General features: G+C 45.2%; 1 long non-coding RNA gene across 1 annotated transcript; it reads right to left on the reverse strand.

The window, feature by feature from the left end:
• Nucleotides 1-565: 565 nt before the first annotated feature.
• LOC145539367 (uncharacterized) lies at nt 566-15,385 on the reverse strand. The gene is made up of 4 exons (XR_014077743.1): nt 15,328-15,385; nt 7,237-7,395; nt 3,958-4,098; nt 566-1,644 (listed from the first exon to the last, which is right to left on the reverse strand). It is a non-coding gene; the product is annotated as an uncharacterized LOC145539367 (long non-coding RNA).
• Between the last annotated feature and the right edge of the window lie 12,218 nt (nt 15,386-27,603).

Here is a 27,603-nt window from a genome sequence, read left to right on the forward strand (position 1 = left end):
TTTTGCGTGAAGCCTGTCAATGTTAACTATTCCAGTGTGTGCTGAGCACAGCTCACGAGCAGGCATGCGTGTGGTAAGGTGGTGGCAGGTAGGAAGGTGCTGGATCGTGCAGGCCCACATAGGACATGTACACTTCAGCGTACGCTTGGGAAAAGTGGATACTGGATGACCAGCAATGCTTCTAACTAGTGCAGAAGGTCTGTTACCTGCAGGAAATCAGTTCCACCTTTCTCTCCAAATCTCACTTTATGTCGCCTATACCAATTTAAAAATGGACCTAATGCCTCAATTAGTTGATTTTCTATGAATAAAACTCCATAATAAAGATAATGTGATAAAATCAGCAAGGAGAAAGAAATGTCATCAAAAGTAATTCTTCAAAGAGGTAACATGTCATTTATTGAAAGCTTAGTATAAGCCAGGTAACACTGCCGCTGCTGCTAATTCGCTTCAGTCGTGTCCAACTCTGTGTGACCCCATAGACGGCAGCCCACCAGGCTCCCCCGTCCCTGGGATTCTCCAGGCAAGAACACTGGAGTGGGTAGGTAACACTAAGTGTAGGCAATTTACATGCAATATTTCATTTATTCTGTATAACAACCCTATGAGGTGGACAGTGGTTTCCATCTGTTACAGACAGGAATGTGATACTCGGAGAGGTTAAGTCACTAACTAAACCATCCAGTTAGATGATGGCAAGGTGTCAAAGCATCCAGGCTCTGTACCCCTGGGCTTTTTGTCTCTGGTGATCCGTGAAAGTCACAGCCTGTGGGTCTGCAGTTGGCAGGGTCACGAGGAAGGCGGTTCCCTGGTGTGACGGGGCTGGAGAATGCTGACCCATAAGCCTTTCTGCTTCTTTTTACCCACACCTTAGGTCTGATCAACCTACAAGGTGCAACCCCAGGGTCACCTCTCATGACTTTTTAATTACGTGATGGTGGCAAATTGACAAAAATGCAAGCCCTCGTAATTAACAAAGGGTTATTTTCATCAATGGGGCTAAATATCAGCATGAAATCATCCTCAAATCTGAAAGTCTCTTCAGTGCCCTGGGTTTTCCTGGGTAACGTCATCCTCTCGGTCTAATCTGGTGGCCAAAGAAAAGCAGGACTTTGCTGTGAAGGACAAGCTGAAGTCTCATTTCAGTGGAGAATGTTGCGAAAAGGAAAGGCATACGCCAGTGTCACGGCTTTTCCACATCTGCCGGCTTCAGTTCTGTATTCTTGCTCTTCTTCTATCACCGGGGAAAACATTCTTCCTTCTTGTCCTATGCAGGGCCATCACATCTACACCCAGGCCCTGGAGTCTCCTCTGACACCTTAAGGATGGGATAGTTAGGACGGGCTAAGTTATGCTGTGGTAACAAACAGCCCCTGCCAAAATTAGTGCTTTAAAACAACAGAGGTCATTTCTTGTTTGTGACGTTGTTCACTACAGGTCAGCATGGACCTTTGCTCTGCGTCATCGTCTTTCAAGGCCGTGAGCTGAAGGACGCTCCTCCACTGAGAACTCCACTAGTTGCTGTCAACACGGTGGGGGAAAGAGAATGTGGAGAATGACTTCCTGGCTCATAAGGTCCCCCACATGTCACTTCCATTCATATGTCCACACCTGACTTCAAGGGCAGGTGGCATATCCTACCATCTGCCAGAAGGAGAAGAACCAGCAACATCAGTGAACAGCACACACCCCAAGAACTAATCAAACTATTTTTTCAAACAAAAAGATAAAATTCTGTTCAAGATGAATTCTAGTTACCAGCGACTGGGAGAATGCAATTTTCTCATTTCATTACATATAGACTATGAAACGGCCAAGACAGAGTCTGCTTTTTCCTTTCTTTCAGAAGGGCCCTGGGCACACAGGGAAGGAAACAATGGGAGCCAGAGGCTGCCAGAAACATCCGTAACCCTGACAACCAGGCAGCCAGGTCAGTGCTTTACATTCTGTTTCCTGCTGAGGAAGCTGAGGTGCAGAGAGGGCAAGTGTGCAGCGAAGGCTCAGCCTTACCCAAAGACAGCTGCTGGCAGTCTCAGCTCCCGGCAAAATAGCGGTGGTTTGAAAACTGCTTGCCCTGAGTGCTTCAGATCTTTGTTTTTGATACCCCAAGCAACAGTTTGTACCTCAAAACTCTTTTTCTCTCTCAAAAAGCACAGCTTTTGTAAATGAAAACCTTTGCTTTTCTGTCATGAATGTCAAAGGCCTGCTTCAGTCCAGTTCAGTTCAGTCGCTCAGTCGTGTCCGACTCTTTGCGACCCCGTGGATTGCAGCACACCAGGCCTCCCGTCCATCACCAACTCCCAGAGCTTACTCAAACTCATGTCCATCGAGTCAGTGATGCCATCCAACCATCTCAAAGGCCTGCTTAGAAATCCAAACAGCTCAAAATCGGACTGGAAATTCTCTGCAGCCTCTCTCCTCAGGAGGAAACCCACAGGCCTCAGCCTGCCCTCACCAGGCAACAATGGTGACGGAAAATGTAGAGTAAAAAAGTGTCTACTGGAAAAAAATCACACAACCTGAAAGTTGAGACTTACAGTTTGTTTGGTGGACAAAACCAAGAGCTTAAGCCTGGGACCCAGCCTCTCAGACAGGGACTGCTCTAAAGAGGTAAGGGAGGAGCCAGGATATATAGGCATTTTTGTAACAAAGACCAGGTAGTCAGAATATCAGAAGGTTGCTGCTATTTATGGAGAAGGCAATGGCACCCCACTCCCATACTCTTGCCTGGAAAATCCCATGGATGGAGGAGCCTGGTAGGCTACAGTCCATGGGGTCGCTAAGAGTCTGACACAACTGAGCGACTTCACTTTCACTTTTCACTTTCATGCATTGGAGAAGGAACTGGCAACCCACTCCAGTGTTCTTGCCTGGAGAGTCCCAGGGACAGTGGAGCCTGGTGGGCCGCCGTCTATGGGGTTGCACAGAGTCGGACACGACTGAAGTGACTTAGCAGCAGCTGCTATTTAAAGAAAACCAGACATCACAGGTTAATGAATTTAGCACGTTTCTATGAATATGGGAGGGCTTCCCTGCTGACTCAGTGGTAAAGAATCCGCCCACCAAGCAGGAGATGCGAGGTCAATCCCTGGGTTGGGAAGATCCCCTGGAGAAGGGAACGTCAACCCACTCCAGTATTCTTGCCTGGAGAATCCCATGGACAGAGGAGCCTGGTGGGCTACAGACCAGGGGGTGGCAAAGAGTCGGACACGACTTAGGGACTAAACGACAAGAGCATGTATATGGGAAGACGCAAGAGTCTGGGCTCATTGCGGTCATTCCGTTGACACGCATCTCAGCTCTCTGGGGCTGGATCCTGTGTTTTTTCTGTCTCCTCAGGTGCATCTTTGGGGGTGGCTGCAGCAGCTGACTGCTAGATGGCAGGCATCCTGTTTCCACCCTAAGTTTCCTCAGGGCTCCCCACTGGGGCAGCTGTAACATCCTTTGCTTGATACAGCTGGCTATGTTTTTCCGCTGAGAGATGTCATCACGGGGTATGGGAAACAGCAGCTAATATATGAACCCATGACCACTCCACCCCCACACCTGTATCAAAGAACTTTCCAGAGAAGCTGGTCCTTCCCATATCCTCTCCACGATGGCTTCTTTAGCTACCAAGAGACACAAAAAGGCAGACTTCTAACTCAAGAAGTCAGAGCCGCAGATTTTCTCCTGATCTCATTCCCTATTGGATGGTAAGGCCCCCAGACACGGCTTGGTTTCTTCACTGCCCAATAGTACTCCCCATAAAAATGGGGATTTTCTCATAAAGGTAGGAGTGGAATCTGGTTCTTCTCAAAGGTTACATCAATTTCTGTCTCCCTCCGCCCCCCTGCTTTTTTCCCATTGAAGTCAGGATAGTGATCAGTTTTCCGGCTTAAGAAGTTATAAGCTGGTTCATGGCACACCTGCATTTAGCATTCCACACCTGCATTTAGCATTCCGCGGGTTACATACCTTTATCCTCAGGCTAGCTGACCCAGCTGATTACTGCTTGTTACTGTTGATGTGAAGGTTAAGACTTCAGCCTCGGCAGGCTCTGATTACCTTTCGGCGTTCAGGCGCTTTCTAAAATACGAGCACCAGCGGGACCACACGCTGGAAAGAGGCAGAAACAAAACACTTACACAGAAATTCAAAGCCTTTGTGAGGGAAGAGGCAAGGAGAAGACAACGTGTTGTTTCTGGAAGCGAAATAACAGACATTTTGGAAAAATCATAATATATACCTATCTTTTTGCTTTTCCAAAACATACTATTTTTTAAAATTTCAAACACAGAGAAAAGTTGAAAGAATTTTAAGTTAGCACCCATTGACCCACCCCCTGAATGCTACCACTAACACTTTGGGGTTTTGGCCTCCTCACACATCTCAGCGTCTCTCCGCCCCTGCATCTGCCAGGACGACGTCTCTCACTGTTGATGCGCTCCTCCTTCAAAGCCAGCACCATCACGTCTTCAGATCTCTCTGGGATCTCTGTCTCTGCCCTCACATCTTCTCTGACTCCAGCCCTCCTGCCTTTCCCTTATGCGTGCTAAGTCGCTCAGTCGTGTCTGACTCTTTGCAACCCCATGGACTGTGGCCTGCTAGGCTCCTCTGTCCACAGGATTCTCCAGGCAAGAAGACTGGAGTGGGCTGCCGTGCCCTCCTCCAGGGGATCTTCCTGACTCAGAGATCAAACCCGTGTCTCTTATGTCTCCTGCTTGGCAGGCGGGTTCTTTACCACTAGTGCCCCCTGGGAAGCCCTCTCCTCTTATGAGGGAATCACCATTCCCCTGTTTGACTGCACTGGCTCCATTTGACTATTCCAGGATAATCTACTGATGTCTAGATCCTCAGTTTAATCACACCTGCAAAGTTCCTTTTGTTATGTAAGGTTCATCTGCTTGGGCTGCTATAACATAGAAAGTGCTCGTTGCTCAGTTGTGTCCAACTCTCTGTGACCCCATGGACTGTAGCCCTCAAGGCTCCTCTGTCCATGAGGTTCTCCAGGTAAGAATACTGGAGTGGGTTGCCATGCCCTCCTCCAGGGGATCTTCGCAACCCAGGGATCGAACCTGGGTCTCCTGCACTGCAGGCAGATTCTTTACCCTCTGAGCCACCAGGGAAGCCCAGAGGCAGGGGGGTGGATACAATTCAGTTCATAGCAGTAACATATTTATGGGTTTGAGCATTGTGACCATGATATTTTCAGAGAGGGAAGTTTTATTCTATCACAGGCGTGCGTAACTTTTATCATTTTTAGCACTCTCTAAAGACTTACAGTCAATCGAAAGAAAATCAGGAAGTCAATATGTAGATAGAAGCAAATGTTGATACAAAAAGAAAAGACAAAGGACTGAGCCTTGGGGCAGGGTTGGAGGTCAGGGAGATGAGTAGGAACCAGTGAAGAAGCTACAGGAGGAACAGCCAGCGAGGGTAGAATTCCAGATGGTCAGCTGGGTGTCACTGCTGCCAGTGGGTCAGAGAGATCAGGGTGAGACTTGACCCCAGGTTGGGCTTAGCAAAGTGGAGGTCGCTGGGTATCCTGTCAGGTGGCATGGTAGTGGGGATGCCCTCTACCTGCTTTTAAGCACACTCCCCTTAAAAAGAAGGGGAGTGTCTGGCTGGAGTGGCTTCAGGAGAGAGAGAGCGGACCTGGAGTGGGTACAGGGATGCGTACAGAGGAGAGGAACAGTGAAAGTGAAATCACTCAGTCGTGTCCGACTGTTTCCGGCCCCACGGACTGTAGCCCGCCAGGCTCCTCCATCCATGGGATTTCCCAGGCAAGAGTCCTGGAGTGGGCTGCCATTTCCTCCTCCAGGGAATCTTCCCGACACGGGAATTGAACCTGGGTCTCCCGCACTGCAGACGGATTCTTTACCATCTGAGCCACCAGGGAAGCTCACAGAGAAGAGGAGAACACATCAAATACCTTTTAAAGAAGGAATCCTGGTAAGATAGAGAAAAACATCTCATCATGATTTTGATTAATTTGCAAATGTTGACCATCTCCTTTCTCATGCTCCAGCAGGCGGGGGAACAGAAGAAGGATCGCAGAAGCATCTGCCTGCTTGTCGGACGCTCCTCCGACCACAGGGCGCAGCGGGGCGGCCCCGATGGCGTCTCCCGAGCACCGACATCCCGAGTCCTGATCGTGCTGCTCACACGCTTCCCTTCTTCCTTCCTGCCTTCCTCCTCCTCTTACTTTCTTCTTTCATCTTATTTTTCACTTATTTACTCATTTCTTCCTCTTTCATTCCATGAACACATAAGCCCTCACACCTTTGAAACCTGGATCTACAAGAGGGTGGCGTGAATTGGCCAACAATAAAATTCTTTCCCTTTTTAAATAAAATTTTCCATCTTGTCTCCTCCTACACACGAAGATGGAAACATCCGTAAATCTCAATACAGGTTGGTTTTATCTGCCAAAAGCACAGTCCCTGATTTAATCACAGGCTTTCCTCTAACAGTTTTACATGGAAATGTCCTTATTATATAGTTTTTAAAAGACATTTTTACAGAACAGAAGCTGGGAAGGCAATAGGCAAATAATTTATGTGATGAATTTCATTCACCTAAAAAGAGAATCCATTCTCTTTTCATTGTTAAACCTGCCCTCAGGGAATTCCCCAGCGGTCTAGTGGTTAGGACTCTGCACTCTCACTGCAGGGGACACGGGTTCAATCCCTGGTCTGGGAACCTAGATCCCACAAGCTGTACCACATGACCTAATAAGGAAAGAAAGAAAGACAGGACTAACCAAAAACTTAACAAACAAAGTAAGAAAAAGCAAAACTGCCCTCAGGAATGAATGGGAAAATTTCATGAATGTTTCCACTTTGTTTTCAAGGTTTCACATTTCTGAATTTAATTCTTTCTGGAATTTTCCAAACCCCAGAATCTTCCTTTTCCACGTTTGTAAGCCCACACCCTTCGTTCTTTCTTTACATTTCACCGTGTCTCCTCCTTGGCATCCTCATGATTTCTCTGCCCCACAGTGGCTGGCCGTAGTGATGATACACATGTCCGTGAAGCCTGCTATGCATTCTTCCCTTAACCATCCCATCTCCATTTCTTCTTTCCTTGCTGTTCAATCTGTGACTAGAACAATCTCATTCTTGTTTGCTAGGATAATATTCTCACATCTTACAATTTCCCCTGAGACTTAAGACTTAAAGTATACACTAAAAACTTGCTGGTTTAAAGAAAGGACACAGAAAGAAGTTTTTACAACCTTACCTTGATATTTACCTGGTCAAATATTAAATCTTACAAACCCCTGGAGCATTGTATTCTGGTCTGGATGCCACATCTTGAGAAGGACAAAGATGAATTAAGATATGCCCGTTGGTGTTAATCAGGAGTTTGAAAGCCATGACATGAGGACTTATTGAAGGATCTTGGGATGTTCTGTTTAGAAAAAAGTCTTGGGTGGGGATGGGGCATGGGTAGACAGAGGTGGCAGGTTACGAGACAGTTCTGCTGGGATGTGGTTGGCCACTATGGGCCAAACTGGGTGGCTGTCCCAGGAGGATCTTGGAATGAGAGAAGGGGCCGTCCTTGGGGAGGCACTCAAAGGAACAATGGGTGTCATTAAGCTTGGCCATCCACGGAAAGATGTGTCTCACCCATCCCCACACCCACCAGGCCTTGGCTTTTGCTACTCTTCCCAATTAGACCTCAGAAGGGGAGGTGGTGAGTGGTTTCAAAGGATTGAAGATAAGCCCAGCCAAAACTCACGGGGCAATTTAAGAAAACAAGTACTGTGAGAGAATAACCACAAACAGAACAATCTGTAGCAGCATGAGGAGACCTACTGACAGACGTGAATGGGAATCTTAATCCTAAATTCAGTTCAGTTCAGCCATTCAGTCATCCCTGACTCTTTGCGACCCCATGGACTGCAGCACGCCAGGCCTCCCTGTCCATCACCAACTCCCAGAGCTTGCTCAAACTCATGTCCATCGAGTCAGTGATGCCATCCAACATCTCATCCTGTCGTCCCCTTCTCCTCCTGCCTTCAATCTTTCCCAGCATCAGTGTATTTTCAAATGAGTCAGCTCTTCCTAAGTAAGACACTGAAAGTATAAAACAAGAATTGGTGGTTTTGAAGGAGAGTCAACCAAAGATACTAGATATACAAAATATAATTGTCAAAATAAAGACTGGGTTGAAGAAATTAAAAAGTGAAGTGTTAGTTGCTCAGTCACGTCTGACTCTTTTTGACCCCATGAACTATAGCCCTCAAGGTTCCTCTGTCCATGGAATTCTCCAGGCAAGAATACTGGAGTGGGTAGCCATGCAGAGGATCTTCCTGGCCCAGGGATCAAACCCAGGTCCCTGCATTGCACACAGATTCTTTACCCTCTGAGCCACCAGGGAAGCCCTGAAAAACTGAATAGATGCCAAATGGATAGACTCTAGCTAACCGGTCTGTGCAAGAGAGCTCACTGTATGTACGGACATCATAGCCTGGAGGGGAAGATGGATTATTCCTCAACAGTCTCTGGAAAACTGGCTTGCTACATGAGGAAAACTAAGGTGAGATCTATACCTTGTTCTATAAACAACAACAACAAAAAAACTTTTTGGCAGTGAAAAGTCAAATATGGAAAGGAAAGCTCTACATCTATTAGAAGAAAGGGTGGACTATTTCTTGTAACATCAGAATGGAGAAAGATTTCTTAAGATGCCAAAAAGTGAAAACCCTAAAGTAGATAGCTGATGGCATTAATGGAAACCGAATTAAAGATTTCTGATACCATAAACAAAGTGAACAGAAAGGTGATGGATTGGAGATGACAAAGTGGTAGTAACTGACACAGAAATATTTAGAAAATACACTGAACTCCTGAAAATCAGATAAAGAAAAGGCTGTTGTAGCTATATCCTGCCCCCCTCCCTGTGGACTCCGCTGGCTTTACCAGCAGCTGCGACAGACAGTTGGTTCCCACCCCCATGTGGGGACCTCTCTCTCTGGGTCTGAACGTTCTTTCCGGCACCATGGGAGATGTTCAACTTAGATGCAGTGCAAACTGGAAGGGCTGATGGCTGAATCTGCCTACAGATGGCCCTCAGCCAATGAGGATGAGGGATAGTGTACAAATAGCCCAGTTTCTCCATTTGTTTGTGGGACATTGTTGGCAAGTATCCAGCGTGGTTCTTCAGAGGGTCCCAGCTGGATGGAGCCTAGGGTGCCCACAGCAGCAACCTCCTCATACCCACTGTTTGTTTGTTTTGATTTTCCTTTTCCTTGTCTCCCTGGTGGCTCAGAGGGTAAACCATTTGCCTGCAATGTGGGAGACCCAGGTTCAATCCCTAGGTTGGGAAGATCCCCTGGAGAAGGAAATGGCTACCCACTCCAGTATTCTTGCCTGGAGAATCCCATGGACAGAGGAGCCTGGTGGGCTACAGTCCACGAGATCGCAAAGAGTTGGAAAAGACTGAGTGACTTCACTTTCTTTCACTTTTCCTTGTCTCACCATCTTTACTCCTTTGCTTGAATAAATGACTTGCACTCAAGTCTTTGAGAGTCTTCTTTCAGGGGAACCCAAATTAGGACAAATGTAATAAGCATTTCATATAAGGGGAAATAGGAAAAGCCCCAAGCATGAGATGAGATGTTCAACTGCAGGAATCAGAAAAATGAAAACTGTATAGGGCACTGCCAGTCTACCCTCAAACCTTTGGCAAGCGTTAAAACTGAAAATAAGATTAAATGATTTCTAGCTGGAATCAAGATTGCCAGGAGAAATATCAATAATCTCAGATATGCAGATGACACCACCCTATGGCAGAAAGCAAAGAGGAACTAAAGAGCCTCTTGATGAAGAGGAAAGAGGAGAGTGAAAAACCTGGCTTAAAACTCAACATTCAAAAAACGAAGATCATGGCATCCGGTCCCATCAGTTCAGTTCAGTTCAGTCAATCTTGTCTGACTCTTTGTGACCCCATGGACTGCAGCATGCCAGGCCTCCCTGTCCATCACCAACTCCCTGAGTCCACCCAAACCCATGTCCATTGAGTCGGTGATGCCATCCAATCATCTCATTCTCTGTCGTCCTCTTCTCCTCCTGCCCTCAATCTTTCCCAGCATCAGGGTCTTTTCCGATGAGTCAGCTCTTCGCATCAGGTGGCCAAAGTATTGGAGTTTCAGTTTCAACATCAGTCCTTCCAATGAACACCCAGGACTGATCTCCTTTAGGATGGACTGGTTGGATCTCCTTGCAGTCCAAGGGACTCTCAAGAGTCTTCTCCAACACCACAGTTCAAAAGCATCATTCTTCAGTGCTCAGCTTTCTTTATAGTCCAATTCTCACATCCATACATGACTACTGGAAAAACTATAGCCTTAACTAGACTGACCTTTGTTGACAAAGTGATGTCTCTGGTTTTTAATATGCTGTCTAGGTTGGTCATAACTTTCCTTCCAAGGAGTAAGCGTCTTTTAATTTCAATCCCATGTGACTCTTTGCGACCCCATGGACCATAGCCCAACAGGCTTCTCTGTCCATGGAATTCCCTAGCAAGAATATTGGAGTGGGTAGCCTTTCCCTTCTCCAGAGGATCTTCCCAACCCAGAGATCAAACCCAGGTCTCCTGAATTACTGGCTGATTCTTTACCATCTAAGTCACCAGGGAAGCCTTTCCCATGATGGGAGCTGTTTAAAAGAAAACCGAATCCCGTCCTCGGTTATGCAGAGATTCATCCCAGGGCGGTGTACCCCCAGGTGAGTGTTCAGGGATTTGAATCATTTAACCCCTTCACACCGTCACCAAAAGAGAGTTGGACTAAGTGTTTTGCAGTGGGTCCTTGAGATAATGTTAATTCCTGTCCTTAAATACACTTGGGAAACCTAAGGTCAAGTTAAACAGATTCCTGCTGCCTTTTTTCTCCTTGTGGCATTTCTTAGAACCTTTGGAGCTCATTTGTGTTGCAATTCTGAAGAAATATGCAGAATGACACATTTTCCAAAGTTGTTTGAGGACAGAATCTCTTTTTTTCCCTTGTTGGGGGGCATCTGCATATTGGGGGCACATTGTTCTATAAACGCTGGATGCCTCTGAGGTTCTTCCCACTCATATCTTATGAAAGTCAGAGGTTGCTTTTAACTATGTAATTATATATATTAAACTATATAGTTGAATCTCTGAATGGTGATTGGTAAATGTCCACAACAGGGCTGGGTTCTCACCTTGGCCTGTAGTTGGAATCACCTGGGGAGATTTAAAAAGTACTGCACCTCAGGCTATATCCCCAGGGATTCTAATCTAGTTGGTCTGGGTGCCACTTGGGCATTATGTTTAACAGCTTAAACTCCCCAAGTGATTCTAATATGCAGCCATGATTGAGAACCACTGGGTTAGGAGAAGTTTCCCCAGCTGGGATAGGTGATAGCCAGCGTTAGAAATGCAAAGGCCCATAAAGTTCAGATGGGAAGTTCAGTTCAGTCGCTCAGTCCTGTCCAACTCTTGGTGACCCCATGGACTGCAGCACACCAGGCATCCCTGTCCATCACCAACTCCCGGAATTTACTCAAATTCATGTCCATTGAGTCGGTGATGCCACCCAACCATTTCATCGTCTGTCATCCTCTTCTCCACCTGCCCTCAATCTTTCCCAGCATCAGTGTCTTTTCAAATGAGTCAGTTCTTCGCATCAGGTGGCCAAAATATTGGAGTTTCAGCTTCAACATCAGTCCTTCCAATGAATATTCAGGACTGATTTCCTTGGATCTCCTTGCAGTCCAAGGAACTCTGAGTTTTTCTCAGATGGGAAAAGAAGACCTAAAGCATGAGATGCGGTGAGTATGATGATTAAGACCCTGGAGAGCCTGGGGGAAAGTCGTGGGAGAGCAGAGACTGGCTGGAAGGTGATGAAGGATCATGTGACCATCATGGGTGGGAGCTCCATACATGTGTGTCCTTAGGACTGCCACCAGGGACGCTCGCACACCCCTAAAGACCATGCACAAACACACAGATAAAAATCTCAGAAACCAAAGCAAGTAGCTTGGCTTGAATTGATGAAAGCAGACCATGTTAGCCAGAATATTACCAACTTCAAGATCAAGGTCACGCTCAGGAGACTTTCCTTAGGTAGAACTCCAAGTCTTAAAAAAAAGCAGTCTTTGGACTGCAGATGAACTGACCGTTTCATGAAAGGTCCTGTTTGCAGTTTGTGTCCACTGAAGCCAGTGTGCCCTGTTTCCTCCCACTGCAGGAAACCCTCCCATGATTTCTGGAGGTGCTGCCTGCTGGCTTCCAGTGGACCCAGTGGGAACGAGGAGGAAGCCGGGAGCAAGGGGACTAGGGATGCTCTTCAAGGACGGCTCAGCTATAGGACGAGCCCAGCAGGGGTCACCGACCACCCGAGCCTATGGCCACAGGACAAGAGCAGGCCAGCCCTGCCAGACTAGCTTTGCTGCGAGTGGGTGCATCTAGTGGGGACATCACAGCCCGTGCTTCCAAGCCCAGGTGGACAAACCTGTGCCAGCTGCCCTACACCGACCTCACCGGCAAGTGTGGCAGGCAATACTAATCAATCACAGTGCACTTTCACGATGAGCTTGGGCACAGCCTCAGGGCGCTTCACAACGCAGAAGTGCCCGACAGCTGCCACCAGGTAATCAGAGGCAGTACTCGGCTCCCACCCCAGGCCTGGGCCTGCCCTGCTCAGAGCGATGGGGGCAACAGCACTGTGCTCATCCCATCACTCAGATATTTGAGAAGACTGAAAAGGTAGAAGTCTGTGCCTAGCCCTGTGGTAAGGTACTGGGGATACAACAGCGAATAAAACAGTCATGGCCCCTGCACAGTAAATAAATAAATCTAAACATACAAAGGGGAGGACAGAGGATGAGATGGTTGAATGGCATCACCGACTCAATGGACACACGTTTGGGTAAACTCCGGGAGTTGGTGATGGACAGGGAGGCCTGGCGTGCTGCAGTCCATGGGGTTGCAAAGAGTCGGACACGACTGAGGGACTGAACTGAACTGAACTGAACTGAAACATACAAATACAAATTTCTAGTGAACGCTATTGAAGGTTTGGAAGGCTAACAATTAACACACTACCCTTCATCACCACCCCCTTCTCCCCTTGGTTTAGAAATTTTAAGAGGTGCAGAAGGAAATGTAGATAAAAATATCATCTTCATGGCTGAGAAGCTATGACAGAGGTATGGCCAACTGGGCTTGTTTATGCCCTGAATTGCACTTATCACCCCTTTTCCCAAAACCTCAGGCCACGAGGCTAAGCCTGCCCCGTCAGGCCTAACTTGCAGCTGTAGAGGTCTAGACCAGCCAACTCTGCAGGTGGAGGGACTAGCCAACCAGGTGTTCCTTCTCCCAAACCCACCGATCAGAGGAGTTGCAGCTCCCTGGGCAAGGCAGGGCAGGAGGTCGGGAGTGTTCCCCTAGTAGTGGTCCACTTACTTGGAAACCTGAGACAGGTGGAAGAATTGATCCCCACCCCCTCACACACAGACAAGGGCTATAACAGGAAAAGTAAAGGAATCAGCGAGTACAGGAGGATTACTCAATTAGAATCTGAATACAAGGAAGGCTCCTTTGAGTAGGACACTAAAAACGAGCCCCCAAGCAGTTTGGATCCAGAAGCCAAAATATTTACCTTCAGAGACTAGATCCTGCAGGGCTTAATGTTAAGGAGCTGGGTGTTTTCTTAAGAGTAAAAGCACATATTGAAGAGTTTAGGCAGGAGATTGACAGATCAGTTTAGCATTTTCAAAAGCTTATTCTGCCAGCCATGAGGAGTGGAGGCAGATAAGAGGCAGGGTTGCCAGAATTAGTAAATAAAAATACAAGATGCCCAGTTGAGTCTGAAATTCAAATTTGCAACAAATAAGTATGTCCCAAATATCATATGAATGAGTGAGTGGAAGTTGCTCAGTCATCTCAGACTCTTTGCGACCCCATGGACTATACAGTCCATGGAATTCTCCAGGCCAGAATACTGGAGTGGGTAGCTTTTCCCTTTTCCAGGGGACCTTCTCAACCCAGGGATCGAACCCAGGTCTCCCGCACTGCAGGCAGATGGATTCTTTACCAGCTGAGCCACCAGGGAAGCCCCAAAATACTAGAGCGGGTACCCCATCCCTTCTCCAGTGGATCTCACTTCTACTTAAAAAAAATTGCTGTTTATCTGAAATCAGTGCTTATCTGTTGGTCCACATTTAACTGGGTGTTGCGTGTGATACAGTGATGGGGTGGATACCCATCCTGTTGTGGAGGTGGACTCCTGGTGATGGGCTGATGCGGTGAATGAGGGCTACAGTCTGGGGTCAAGGCTGACTCAGACTCCAGGGGAGCCTTGGGATGCACAGAGGTGCCAGTACAGTCAGTGTCACAGAATGGGAATAACGGTAGCTCTGACATTCCAGTCTGCTACTCTCGCAAAGCTGCGCACCCTCTGTAGCCACGCTTGTTATATTATTTACCTCTTTATTAACCTATTTCAATATAACCTGGTATGGGATCTGAGACACAGGGAAAGGTCCCTGGGCACTGCCAAATGGTAGTGACATAAACGCTATTCAGTCCAACCATCACGGGGCCTGGATAGCACAGCACATCACTGAACAAGTGATAATAAAAACCTCTAAACTCAGAAGACAATGGAATTAGTCCGCAGACAACAGGGTTACTGTGGTCTAGTCTTCTGACTGTGTGACTCTGGACAAGTCCCTTAATGATTCCTCTATTATATAAGTTGTGATGTAAGTATAGTCTGTCCTATTACCTGGCTGTTATGAATATTGTGTGAATTGCAAATATGAACAATATTTGAATAATACTCAGGTTCCCTTACGGACAGAATGTTTGCGTCCTATGAAGGTTTGTATCTTGAAGGCTTAAGCCCCAGTGTGATGGTATTTGGAGATGAGGCCTTTGAGACGTAATTAGGGTTGGGTTACGTCATGAGGATGGGGCCCTCGTGATGAGATTGGCGGCCTCAGAAGAAGAGGACGCTTGCGCTGTGTCTCTGTCTGTCTCCCTCACACATGCACACTGGAAAGGCCACCTGAGGACACCGTGGGTGGCTTGCCAGCCGGAGGCATTCTCACCAGAACCTGACCCTGCTGGGCCCCGACCTCCTCCAGTCTTCCAGCCTACAGAAGCGTGAGAAATACATTTCTGTTTTTTAAGTCACCCAGTCTATGTCATCTATGTCTTTCCATGCTGATTAAAACAGGTACTATTAGTTTTACAAAAGTAATTAGGTATAAGTGAGCAAGAAATTAGCAGCGAAGCAAAATCTCCTGCTATTTTTAGTCTGCCAGTGAACATGCTAAATCTATCAGCTAGGCCACCTCTCACCTGCGGTCTCGGGTCTCTGGTTTCAGGGCGAAATATATGTGTGTATTTCCTTGCCTTCTCCTTTCCTCAAACACACACATTAAGGGCAGCTTTGAAAAGGAGACGTCACAAAGGGTACAAGTGTGTGAGGAAGGGGAAAGGGAGCTTGGTTGCTAGGAAACCAGGGAACCTATTTAGTTCAGCAGCCCCTAGGTGTTTAGGGGCTGGGTGAATTGTGCTAACTACGTGCATGTGAGCATGGGGCCGCAGAGGGGGGCACTTCTCTTTTAGCACAAACTAGAAAACTGGGGGAAGGGGGCTTCCCAGGTGGCCCTAGTGGTGAAGAACCCGCCTGCCAGTGCAGGAGACATAAGAGACACGGATTTGATCCCTGGGTCGGGAAGATCTCCTGGAGGAGGGCATGGCAACCCGCTCCAGGATTCTTGCCTGGAGAATCTCCATGGACAGAGGTGCCTGGTGGGCTACAGTCCGTGGGGTCGAAAAGAGTCAGACACGACTGAAGCGACTTAGCACGCATGCACCAGGAAACTGGAGCATCCAGTGCCCCCGTCAGAAATCAGGTGTAAAAACATGCTGGACGACGCAAGGCTTCCCGTGGCTAGAGACAGAAACCCAGTTCCAATAAAAGCAACTTATTAGATAACTGGGCAGTCGAGGGGTGGACCTTGCTTCAGGGAGGGCTGGGTCCGGTGGCTGGAGCGGTGTCTTTAGGTCACTCTCTGTATCTCTCTGTGCAGTGGTCTCACTCTCATTCTACTTTTCTTTCCCTAGGGGGGCTCTGCTGCTGGTAGGGAAGGGGTAGTCTGGCTTCAGGGAAGTCCGGGCTCCTCCATTTCAGGGAGCTACCTTCAGCAAAGAAGGACCTTTTCTTTCCCATGGTCCACGTGTGAAATCCCATGTAAGGAATCCAATTTGCTCTGCCTAGATCAGAGGCTCTCCCATTGGACTGGCGACTAGGGCCAGAGGAGCAGAGTATTCTGCTTTGTAACCCCACCAGAGCCATAGAGAACAGAGAGAGGCAGTTCCCGCAGAGAAATATGGGATCTGTTACAACAAGCTGAGGAAACGGAAGTAGGCAGATCAAGCTGATATCCACCACATTACTTGAAAAGACATCCACAAGTTTGCTGTGATTTTATCCATTTGGGAACTTTGGGAGGGAGGTCCCAGAGGGAGGGGATATGTGCACACATATAGCTGATTCACTTCATTGTACAGCAGAAGCTAACACAACATTGTAAAGCAACTATACCCCAATCATAAAAAAAGATACTCAAGCAGCCATGCAGAGGGCCATGTGGCAAGCTACAAGCCCTCCTACCAGCAACCAGCAACATCTTGCCACATGTATAAATCAGCAACCTTAAAAATAAAACCCCAGCCCCGCTCCAGCCTTCAGGCGACTGGACTCTGGCTGACATCTTAATAGCATTCCTGTGAGAAATCCTGAGCCAGAATCCTTAAGCCACTTCCGAACTCCTGAACTAGGAGAAAATAACTGTTTGTTCTTTGAAACTACTAAATTTTGGTGTAATTTGTTACATAGGAATAAACACAATAGTGAAAGTGAAAGTCACTCAGTTGTGTCCGACTCTTTGTGACCCCATGGACTGTACAGTCCATGGAATTCTCCAGGCCAAAATACTGGAGTGGGGAGCCATTCCCTTTTCTAGGGGATCTTCCCAACCCAGGGATCGAACCCAGGTCTCCTGCATTGCAGGCGGATTCTTTACCAGCTGAGCCACAAGGGAAACCCTATAAACACAATACTACAAGGTGAAAAAAAAAATAGATACAGAGATTCAGAAGTGGTAAAATATTATATTTATACAGCAAAACACTAAATGGGCTTCCCAGGTGACGCTAGTGGTAAAGAACCCACCTGCCAAAGCAGGAGACATAAGAGACATGGGTTCGATCTCTGGGGTCGGGAAGATCCCCTGGAGGAGGGCATGGCAACCCACTCCAGTATTCTTGCCTGGAGAACCCCATGAACAGAGGAGCCTGGTGGGCTATAGTCCATAGGGTTGCAAACAGTTGAATAGGACTGAAGCAATTTAGCACCCACACGTGTGCACACACACACACATATACTAAATAACAAGAAAAAAGGAGGTGCAGTTATATTTACTAGCTTAAGAATGTGACTGATGTTGAAGCTGAAACTCCAACACTTTGGCCACCTCATGCGAAGAATTGACTCATTGGAAAAGACCCTGATGCTGGGAAGAATTGGGGACAGGAGGAGAAGGGGACTACAGAGGATGAGATGGCTGGATGGAATCACTGACTTGATGGACGTGAGTTTGGGTAAACTCCGGGAGTTGGTGATGGACAGGGAGGCCTGGCGTGCTGCAATTCATGGGATCACAAACAGTTGGACATGACTGAGCGACTGAACTGAACTGAAATGAAGAAGAAAAACAGGATGTAATACAGTTGTAATGTAAATTTTATAATTGTAACAGCATGTAAAATGTAGGATTTTTGTAAAAAATGAATATTTAGAGAAATAACCCTATTGACACCTGCCCCCAATTGTTACCAGTGGCTCTCTTAAGGGCAGTTGCTACTGATTTCTTTTTTGTGTTATCAACTCTGAAAGTATGACATTTACGTGAACATGTATTAATTTTACATTAAAAAAATGAAATAAAAAGTAAATATGGACATTTAAAAATGAATAGCTTTGTTGAAATATAACCCACATATCATAAATGTATCCTTTTGAAGTATACAATTCAGTGTGTTCTTAGTATATTCAGTTGAGTTCAGTTCAGTCGCTCAGTTGTGTCCAAATCTTTGTGACCCCATAAACCGCAGCATGCCAGGTCTCTTGTCCATCACCAATTCCCAGAGTTTATCCAAACCCATGTCCATCGAGTCAGTGATGCCATCCAACCATCTCATCCTCTGTCGTCCCCTTCTCCTCCTGCCCCCAATCCTTCCCAGCATCAGGGTCTTTTCCAATGAGTCAACTCTTCGCATGAGGTGGCCAAAGTATTGGAGTTTCAGCTTCAACATCAGTCCTTCCAACGAACACCCAGGACTGATCTCCTTTAGGACGGACTGGTTGGATCTTCTTGCAGTCCAAGGGACTCTCAAGAGTCTTCTCCAACACCATAGTTCAAAAGCAGAGTTGTACAAATATCACCAAACTAGCCAATCTGATCACATGGACCACAGCCTTGTCTAACTCGATGAAACTAAGCCATGCCGTGTGGGGCCACCCAAGACGGATGGGTCATGATGGAGAGGTCTGACAGAATGTGGTCCACTGGAGAAGGAAATGGCAAACCACTTCAGTATTCTTGCCTTGAGAACCCCATGAGCAGTATGAAAAGACAAAAAGATAGGACACTGAAAGATGAACTCTCCAGGTTGGTAGGTGCCCAATATGCTACTGGAGATCAGTGAAGAACTAACTCCAGAAAGGATGAAGGGATGGAGCCAAAGCAAAAACGATACCCAGCTGTGGATGTGACTTGTGATAGAAGAAAAGTCTGATGCTGTAAAGAGCAACATTGCATAGGAACTTATAATGTTAGGTCCATGAATCAAGGCAAATTGGAAGCGGTCAAATAGGAGATGGCAAGAGTGAACATCAACATTCTAGGAATCAGCAAACTAAGAGGGACTGGAATGGGTGAATTTAACTCAGATGACCATTATATCTACTACTGTGGGCAAGAATCCCTTACAAGAAATGGAGTAGCCATCATAGTCAACAAAAGAGTCCGAAATGCAGTACTTGGATGCAATCTCAAAAATGACAGAATGATCTCTGTTTTGAAGGCAAACCATTCAATATCACAGTAATCCAAGCCTACGCCCCAACCAGTAATGCTGAAGAAGCTGAAGTTGAACGGTTCTATGAAGACCTACAAGAACTTTTAGAACTAACACCCAAAAAGATGTCCTATTCATTAAAGGGGACTGGAATGCAAAAGTAGGAAGTCAGGAAACACCTGGAGTAACAGGCAGATTTGGCCTTGGAGTACAGAATGAAGCAGGGCAAAGCCTAATAGAGTTTTGCCAAGAGAACGCAAGGGTCATAGCAAACACCCTCTTCCAACAACACAAGAGAAATCTCTACACATGGACATCACCAGATAGTCAACACTGAAATCAGATTGATTACATTCTTTGCAGCCAAAGATGGAGAAACTGTATACAGTCAGCAAAAAAAAAGACCAGGAGCGGACTGTGGCTCAGATCATGAACTCCTTATTGCCAAATTCAGACTTAAATTGAAGAAAGTAGGGAAAACCACTAGACCATTCAGGTATGACCTAAATCAAATTCCATATTATTATACAGTGGAAGTGAGAAATAGATTTAAGGGACTAGATCTGATAGACAGAGTGCCTGATGAACTATGGACAGAGGTTCGTGACATTGTACAGGAGACAGGGATCAAGATCATACCCATGGAAAAGAAACGCAAAAAAGCAAAATAGCTGTCTGAGGAGGCCTTACAAATAGCTGGGAAAAGAAGAGAGGCAAAAAGCAAAGGAGAAAAGGAAAGATATTCCCATCTGAATGCAGAGTTCCAAAGAATAGCAAGGAGAGATGAGAAAGCCTTCCTCAGTGATCAGTGCAAAGAAATAGAAGAAAACAACAGAATGGGAAAGATTAGAGATCTCTTCAATAAAATTAGAGATACCAAAGGAACATTTCTTGCAAAGATGGGCTCAATAAAGGACAGAAATGGTATGGACCTAACAGAAGCAGAAGATATTAAGAAGAGGTGGCAAGAATACACAGAAGAACTGTACAAAAAAGATCTTCATGACCCAGATAATCACAATGGTATGATTACTCACCTAGAGCCAGACATCCTGGAATGTGAAGTGGGCCTTAGGAAGCATCACTACGAACAAAGCTAGTGGAGGTAGTGGAATTCCAGTTGAGCTATTTCAAATCCTGAAAGACGATGCTGTGAAAGTGTTGCACTCAATATGCCAGCAGATTTGGAAAACTCAGCAGTGGCCAAAGGACAGGAAAAGGTCAGTTTTCATTGCAATCCCAAAGAAAGGCACTGCCAAAGAACGCTCAAACTACCGCACAATTGCACTCATCTCACACACTAGTAAAGTAATGCTCAAAATTCTCTAAGCCAGGCTTCAGCAATATGTGAACCGTGAACTTCCAGATGTTCAAGCTGGTTTTAGAAAAGGCAGAGGAACCAGAGATCAAATTGCCAACATCCACTGGATCATCAAAAAAGCAAGAGAGTTCCAGAAAAACATCTATTTCTGCTTTATTGACTATGCCAAAGCCTTTGACTGTGTCGATCACAATAAACTGTGGAAAATTCTGAAAGAGATGGGAATGCCAGACAACCTGACCTGCCTCTTGAGAAACCTGAATGCAGGTCAGGAAGCAACAGTTAGAACTGGACATGGAACAACAGACTGGTTCCAAATAAGAAAAGAAGTATGTCAAGGCTGTATATTGTCACCCTGCTTATTTAACTTATATGCAGAATACATCATGAGAAAGGCTGTGCTGGAAGAAACACAAGCTGGAATCAAGATTGCCAGGAGAAATATCAATAACCTCAGATATGCAGATGACACCACCCTTATGGCAGAAAGCGAAGAAGAACTAAAGAGCCTCTTGATGAAAGTGAAAGAGGAGAATGAAAAAGTTTGCTTAAACCTCAACATTCAGAAAACTGAGATCATGGCATATGGTCCCATCACTTTATGGGAAATAGATGGGGAAACAGTGGAAACAGTGTCAGACTTTATTTTTTTGGACTCCAAAGTCACTGCTGATGGTGATTGCAGCCATGAAATTAAAAGACGCTTACTCCTTGGAAGGAAAGTTATGACCAAACTAGATAGCATATTAAAAAGCAGAGACATTACTTTGCCAACAAAGGTCCATCTAGTCAAGGCTATGGTTTTTCCAGTAGTCATGTATGGATGTGAGAGTTGGATGATGAAGAAAGCTGAGCGCCAAAGAATTGATGCTTTTGAACTGTAGTGTTGGAGAAGACTCTTGAGAGTCCCTTGGACTGCAAGGAGATCCAACCAGTCCATCCTAAAGGAGATCAGTCCTGGGTGTTCATTGGAAGGACTGATGTTGAAGCTGAATCTCCAATACTTTGGCCACCTCATGCTAAGGGTTGACTCATTGGAAAAGACCCTAATGCTGGGAAGGATTGGGGGCAGGAGGAGAAGGGGACGACAGAGGATGAGATGGCTGGAGGGCATCACCAACTCGATGGGCATGGGTTTGGGGAGACTCCTGGAGCTGGGGATGGACAGGTAGGCCTGGTGTGCTGTGATTCGTGGGGTCACAAAGAGTTGGACATGACTGAGTGACTGAACTAAACTGAACTGAACTGACAAATATCACCACTACCTAATTTCAGCACAATTTTATCACGTCAAAAAGAAACTTTATAGCTGACAGCAGTCACTACCCATTTTCCCTTCCCCCACAGCATCTGGAAAACACTAATTTACTTTCTTTTCCTATATATTGCCTATTTTGGGTTATTTCCTACAAATGGGATCAATAATGTATGCCCTTTTCTGTCTGATTTCTTTTGTTAGAATGATGTTTTTGAGGTTCACCCATGTGGTAGCAGGTATCAGTATTTCTTTCTTCTTTATTGCTGATTAACATTCAATTATGTGAATGAACCACACTGTTTTTTACCCATTCATCAACTGGTGGTTATTTCAGTTCATTCTATTTCTGGCTACTATGAATAATGCTACTGTGAACACTTGTGTACAGGTGTTTGTGTGGACATGTTTTCAGTTCTCTTGGGTCTGTACCTTGGGGTGGAATGACTGGGTCATATGGTAATTTAGTGTTTAACTTTTTGAGGAACTGCCAAAAAGTTTCTCAAAAGCAGCTATGCAATTTTACTTTCCCACCAGCAATGAGGTCATAGTTTCTTCTCAGCCTTGTCAACTCTTATTTTCTATCTTTTAAAATTTTAGTCTTCATGGGGCTACAGTGGTATCTGATTTGCATTTCTCTAATGATTAATGATGCTGAACATCTTTTTGTGAAATATTTGCCAATTTTAATGTCTTCTTTGGAGAAATATTCCTCAAAATCCTTTGCCCGTTAAAAATGGGTATTAGTCTCTTTATTGTTGAGTTGCAAGAGTTCTTTGTATTTTCTGTATACAGGTGCATTATTTGCTCTTTTCTGTGGGTTTTCTGTTCATTTTTTTGATGGTATGCTTTGTTTTTCCTTTTGTTACTTGTATTTTTGATGTCATATCTAAGAAACCACTGCTTAAAGCAAGGCCATGAATATTTACATCTATGTATTGTTCTAAGAGTTTTAATGAGATGAAGTGATAGCTCATACATTTGATTTGCAATTCCTTAATTCTGAAAGAGATGGGAATACCAGACCATCTGACCTGTCTCTTGAGAAATCTGTATGCAGGTCAGGAAGCAACAGTCAGAACTGGACATGGAACAACAGACTGGTTCCAAATAGGAAAAGGAGTTCATCAAGGCTGTATATTGTCACCCTGCTTATTTAACTTATATGTAGAGTACAACATGAGAAACGCTGGGCTGGAGGAAACACAAGCTGGAATCAAGATTGCTGGGAGAAATATCAATAACCTCAGATATGCAGATGACACCACCCTTATGGCAGAAAGTGAAGAAGAACTAAAGAGCCTCTTGATGAAGGTGAAAGAGGAGAGTGAAAAAGTTGGCTTAAATCTCAACGTTCAGAAAACTAAGATCATGGCATCTGGTCCCATCACTTCATGGCAAATAGATGGGGGAACAGTGGAAACAGTGTCAGACTTTATTTTTTTGGGCTCCAAAATCACTGCTGATGGTGATTGCAGCCATGAAATTAAAAGACGCTTACTCCTTGGAAGGAAGGTTATGGCCAACCTAGATAGCATATTTAAAAGCAGAGACATTACTTTGCCAACAAAAGTACATCTAGTCAAGGCTATGGTTTTTCCAGTGGTCATATATGGATGTGAGAGTTGGACGGTGAAGAAAGCTGAGCACCGCAGAATTGATGCTTTTGAACTGTGGTGTTGGAGAAGACTCTTGAGAGTCCCTTTGGACTGCAAGGAGATCCAATCAATCCATCCTAAAAGAGATCAATCCTGGGTGTTCATTGGAAGGTCTGATGTTGAAGCTGAAACTCCAATACTTTGGGCACCTCATGCGAAGGGTTGACTCATTGGAAAAGACCCTGATGCTGGGTAGGATTGGGGGCGGGAGGAGAAGGGGACGACAGAGGATGAGATGGTTGGATGGCATCACCGATTCGATGGACATGGGTTTGGGTAGACTCTGGGAATTGGTGATGGACAGAGAGGCCTGGTGTGCTGCAATTCATGGGGTCGCAGAGAGTCGGACACGACTGAGTGACTGAACTGAACTGAATGACTTCATGGGAAATAGATGGGGAAACAGTGGAAATAGTGTCAGACTTTATTTTTGGGGGCTCCAAAATCACTGCTGATGGTGGTTGCAGCCATGAAATTAAAACATGCTTACTCCTTGGAAAGAAGGTTATGACCAACCTAGACAACATATTTAAAAGCGGAGACATTACTTTGCCAACAAAGGTCTGTCTAGTCAAGGCTATGGTTTTTCCAGTGGTCATGTATGGATGTGAGAGTTGGACTGTGAAGAAAGCTGAGCGCTGAAGAAGTGATGCTTTTGAACTGTGGTGTTGGAGAAGACTCTTGAGAGTCCCTTGGACTGCAAGAAGATCCAGCCAGTCCATCCTAAAGGAGGTCAGTCCTGGGTGTTCATTGGAAGGGCTGATGTTGAAGCTGAAACTCCAATACTTTGGCCACCTCATGCGAAGAGTTGACTCTTTGGAAAAGACCCTAATGCTGGGAAGGATTGTGGGCAGGAGGAGAAGGGGACGACAGAGGATGAGATGGTTGGATGGCATCGCTGACTTGATGGACATGGGTTTGGGTAAACTCCAGGAGTTGGTGATGAACAGGGAGGCCTGGCGTGCTGTGAGTCGTAAGGTTGTAAAGAGTCGGACATGACTGAGCAACTGAATTAACTAACTAACTAACTAATGGCTAATAATGTTGAGCATTTACTCATGTTTTTATTAGCCATTTGTATATCTTCTTTAAAGAAATGTCTATTCAAGTCCTTTGCCATTTTTAAGTTGGGTTGTTTTTCTATTTGTTCATGAGTTATAAAAGTCATTTATATATTTTGGATATTAAGTCATTATCAGATATATAATCTGCAAATATTTTTCTCTCATTCTATGGGTTGTCTTTTAAGCACACTCTTGATAGTATCCTTCGATACACATTAGAAGATTTTAATTTTTGTGAAATTCATTTTATCTATTTTTTCTTTTGTTTCTTATGCTTTTAGTGTCATATTTAAAAAACCAACGCCAAAAAAACATCATAGCGATGTATACCTATATTTTCTTCTAAGGGTTTTGTAATTTTGAGTGCTTACATTTAGCTCCTTCAGCTATTTTGAGTTAAATTTTATATATGGTATGAGGTAAGGATCCAACTTTTTTTTTGCATGTGGAAATCCAGTTGTCCCATTTGTTGAAGGATATTAAGCATTTTTTGAAAACATGGTTCTGGTGGTTGCTTGATATTCCATAATATATTACTGTCTGGTTACTCATTCCTCTTTGCCTTGTGATGGTCTGGATATACATATGATTTACTCCTTGCCCACATCTTTCTTTAGAAAATCTCTCCAGCTCATTTTATTGTTATTGTTGTTCAGTCGCTAAGTCATGGCAGACTCTTCATGAGCCCATGGACTGCAGCACACCAGGCTTCCCTGTTCTTCACTATCTCCCAGAGTTTGCTCAGATATAATGTCCATTGAGTCAGTGATGCTATGTAACCATCTCATCATCTGTCATCCCCTTCTCCTCCTGCCCTCAATTTTCCCAACATCAGGGTCTTTTTCCAGTGAGTTGGCTCTTCGCATCAGGTGGCCAAAGTATTGGAGCTTCAGCATCAGTCCTTTCAATGAATGAATATTCAGAGTTCATTTCCTTTAGGACTGACTAGTTTGATCTCCTTGCAGTCCAAGGGACTCTCAAGAGTCTTCTCCAAAACCAGAGTTTAAAGGCATCAGTACTTCAGTGCTCAGCCTTCTTTATGGTCCACCTCTCACATCCATACATGACTGCTGGAAAAACCATAGCTTTGACTATACAGACATTTGTTGGCAAACTGATGTCTTTGCTTTTTAATATACTCTCTTGGTTTGTCATACCTTTCCTTCCAAGGAGCAAGTGTCTTTTAATTTCAGTCACCATCTGCAGGGATTTTGGAACCCATGAAGAGAAAATTTGTCACTTCTTCCACTTTGTCCCCATCTATTTGTCATGAAGTGATGTTATGAAGAGATGCCATGATCTTAATTTTTTGAATGTTGAGTTTAAGCCAGATTTTTCACTCTTCTCTTTCACCCTCATCAAGAGGCTCTTTAATTCCTCTCTGCTTTCTGCCATTAGAGTGGTATCAGCTCATAGCCACTGAAAAAGCAACCCCTAGAGATCTCATAATCATTGCCTTGGGACATGACTGATTGGACCACAGGTAGACAGTCAAAGCTGATCCTATCAGACCTTTCCTTTAGGAATTTAACATTGGAGATGCTAAAACTATGCCAGTCAAATTTGTGGAAATGAGTTTAAAGGTAATATAAATGATAGGGATTGAGGTTATAATGATGAAGTCTGTATGAGGGGGACAGAATTGGGCTATAAAAACAGTGAGAAATTGTGTAGGCGCATTTAAAACTGAGACTTTGAGAGAACTGGAGAGATTTGTGGTTGGGTAACTAGTTTTATGAAGCCCGTAAGATTCTCCCCTTCCTTTCAGTTCAGTTCAGTTGCTCAGTTGTATCCGACTCTTTGTGACCCCATGGACTGGAGCACGCCAGGCTTCCCTGTCTATCACCAACTCCCAGAGCTTGCTCAAACGCATGTCCATTGAGTCGATGTTGCCATCCACCCATCCTATCCTCTGTCGTCCCCTTCTCCTCCTGTCTTCAATCTTTCCCAGCATCAGGGTCTTTTCCAATGAGTCAGCTCTTCTCATCAGGTGGCCAAAGTATTGGAGCTTCAGCTTCAGCATCAGTCCTTCCAATGAACACCCAGGACTGATCTCCTCCAGGATGGACGGGTTGGCTCTCCTTGCCATCCGAGGGGCTCTCGTTACTTTACTTCCTTCCTCTTCCTTTACTTCTCTTCTTCCTTTACTTCCTCTCCTTTCTGGAATTAATTTGAATGGATGTCTGTTCTTTTGCAAACAAACTTTCCCTTAGGGGCCTTTTATTAGTTAGGAATCTTGGTTTGCAAGAGAGAAAACACTCAACTGGGTTAAGCCAATAAAGGGCTTTTATTGGTTCCTATGCCCAGGAAGCCTACTATGTGGCCTGATCTTGGGATTCAACAATGTCATCTAGAACTGGTTCTCTCTCTCTTTCAGGTCCACCTTGTGGAGCGTTCATTTCATTCCCAACCTCTTAGGAACTCTTATCTCCGGTCATCTCTGACTGTCAACAGTCCCCAGAGGAAGAAAGTGCTCTTTCCTGTCGCTCCTGCGCAAGTCTGGGATCCACTGATTGTGACCACGATGTGTGAGTCATGCCCATCCCTTGACCAACCCCAGGGGGATCTGCGGCTGGGTCTGAGAATATCCACTCCTGGCATGGGGGAACCTCACTGGAGTCACACTGATTGGAAATGAGGAGGAAGGTTTTCATAAAGGAAATTCTGCATTCTTTTATGAAATAAAAGTGGGAATGGTTTCTGAGTAGCCAAAGTATAAAACAGAAGACCACCTTAGGCTCTTAAATGAATTCTAATGTTTCTTTATGTTCTTTATGAACATCCTTGTACACAAATATTTGTTGCTATCTCTCATTATTTCTTTAAGATATGGTTTCATTTCTGTTGTTGTGTGACAAACCACCTCAAAACTTGATGGCTTGGAAAAACAACAGTGATTTATTTCTCACTATTCCGTGGACTCACTGGGCTCAGCTGGGACGTTCTGTTCCATGTGCTATAAAGTCACACACGTGGCTGCTTCTGTCCCATGTGCTATAAAGTCACACACGTGGCTGCTTCTGTCCCATGTGCTATAAAGTCACACACATGGCTGCTTCTGTCCCATGTGCTATAAAGTCACACACGTGGCTGCTTCTGTCCCATGTGCTATAAAGTCACACACGTGGCTGCTTCTGTCCCATGTGCTATAAAGTCACACACGTGGCTGCTTCTGTCCCATGTGCTATA

The sequence above is a fragment of the Giraffa tippelskirchi genome, chromosome 2 (genome assembly GCF_054371585.1).
Source record: "Giraffa tippelskirchi isolate mGirTip1 chromosome 2, T2T-mGirTip1v1.2.pri, whole genome shotgun sequence".
Lineage (NCBI taxonomy): Eukaryota > Metazoa > Chordata > Mammalia > Artiodactyla > Giraffidae > Giraffa > Giraffa tippelskirchi.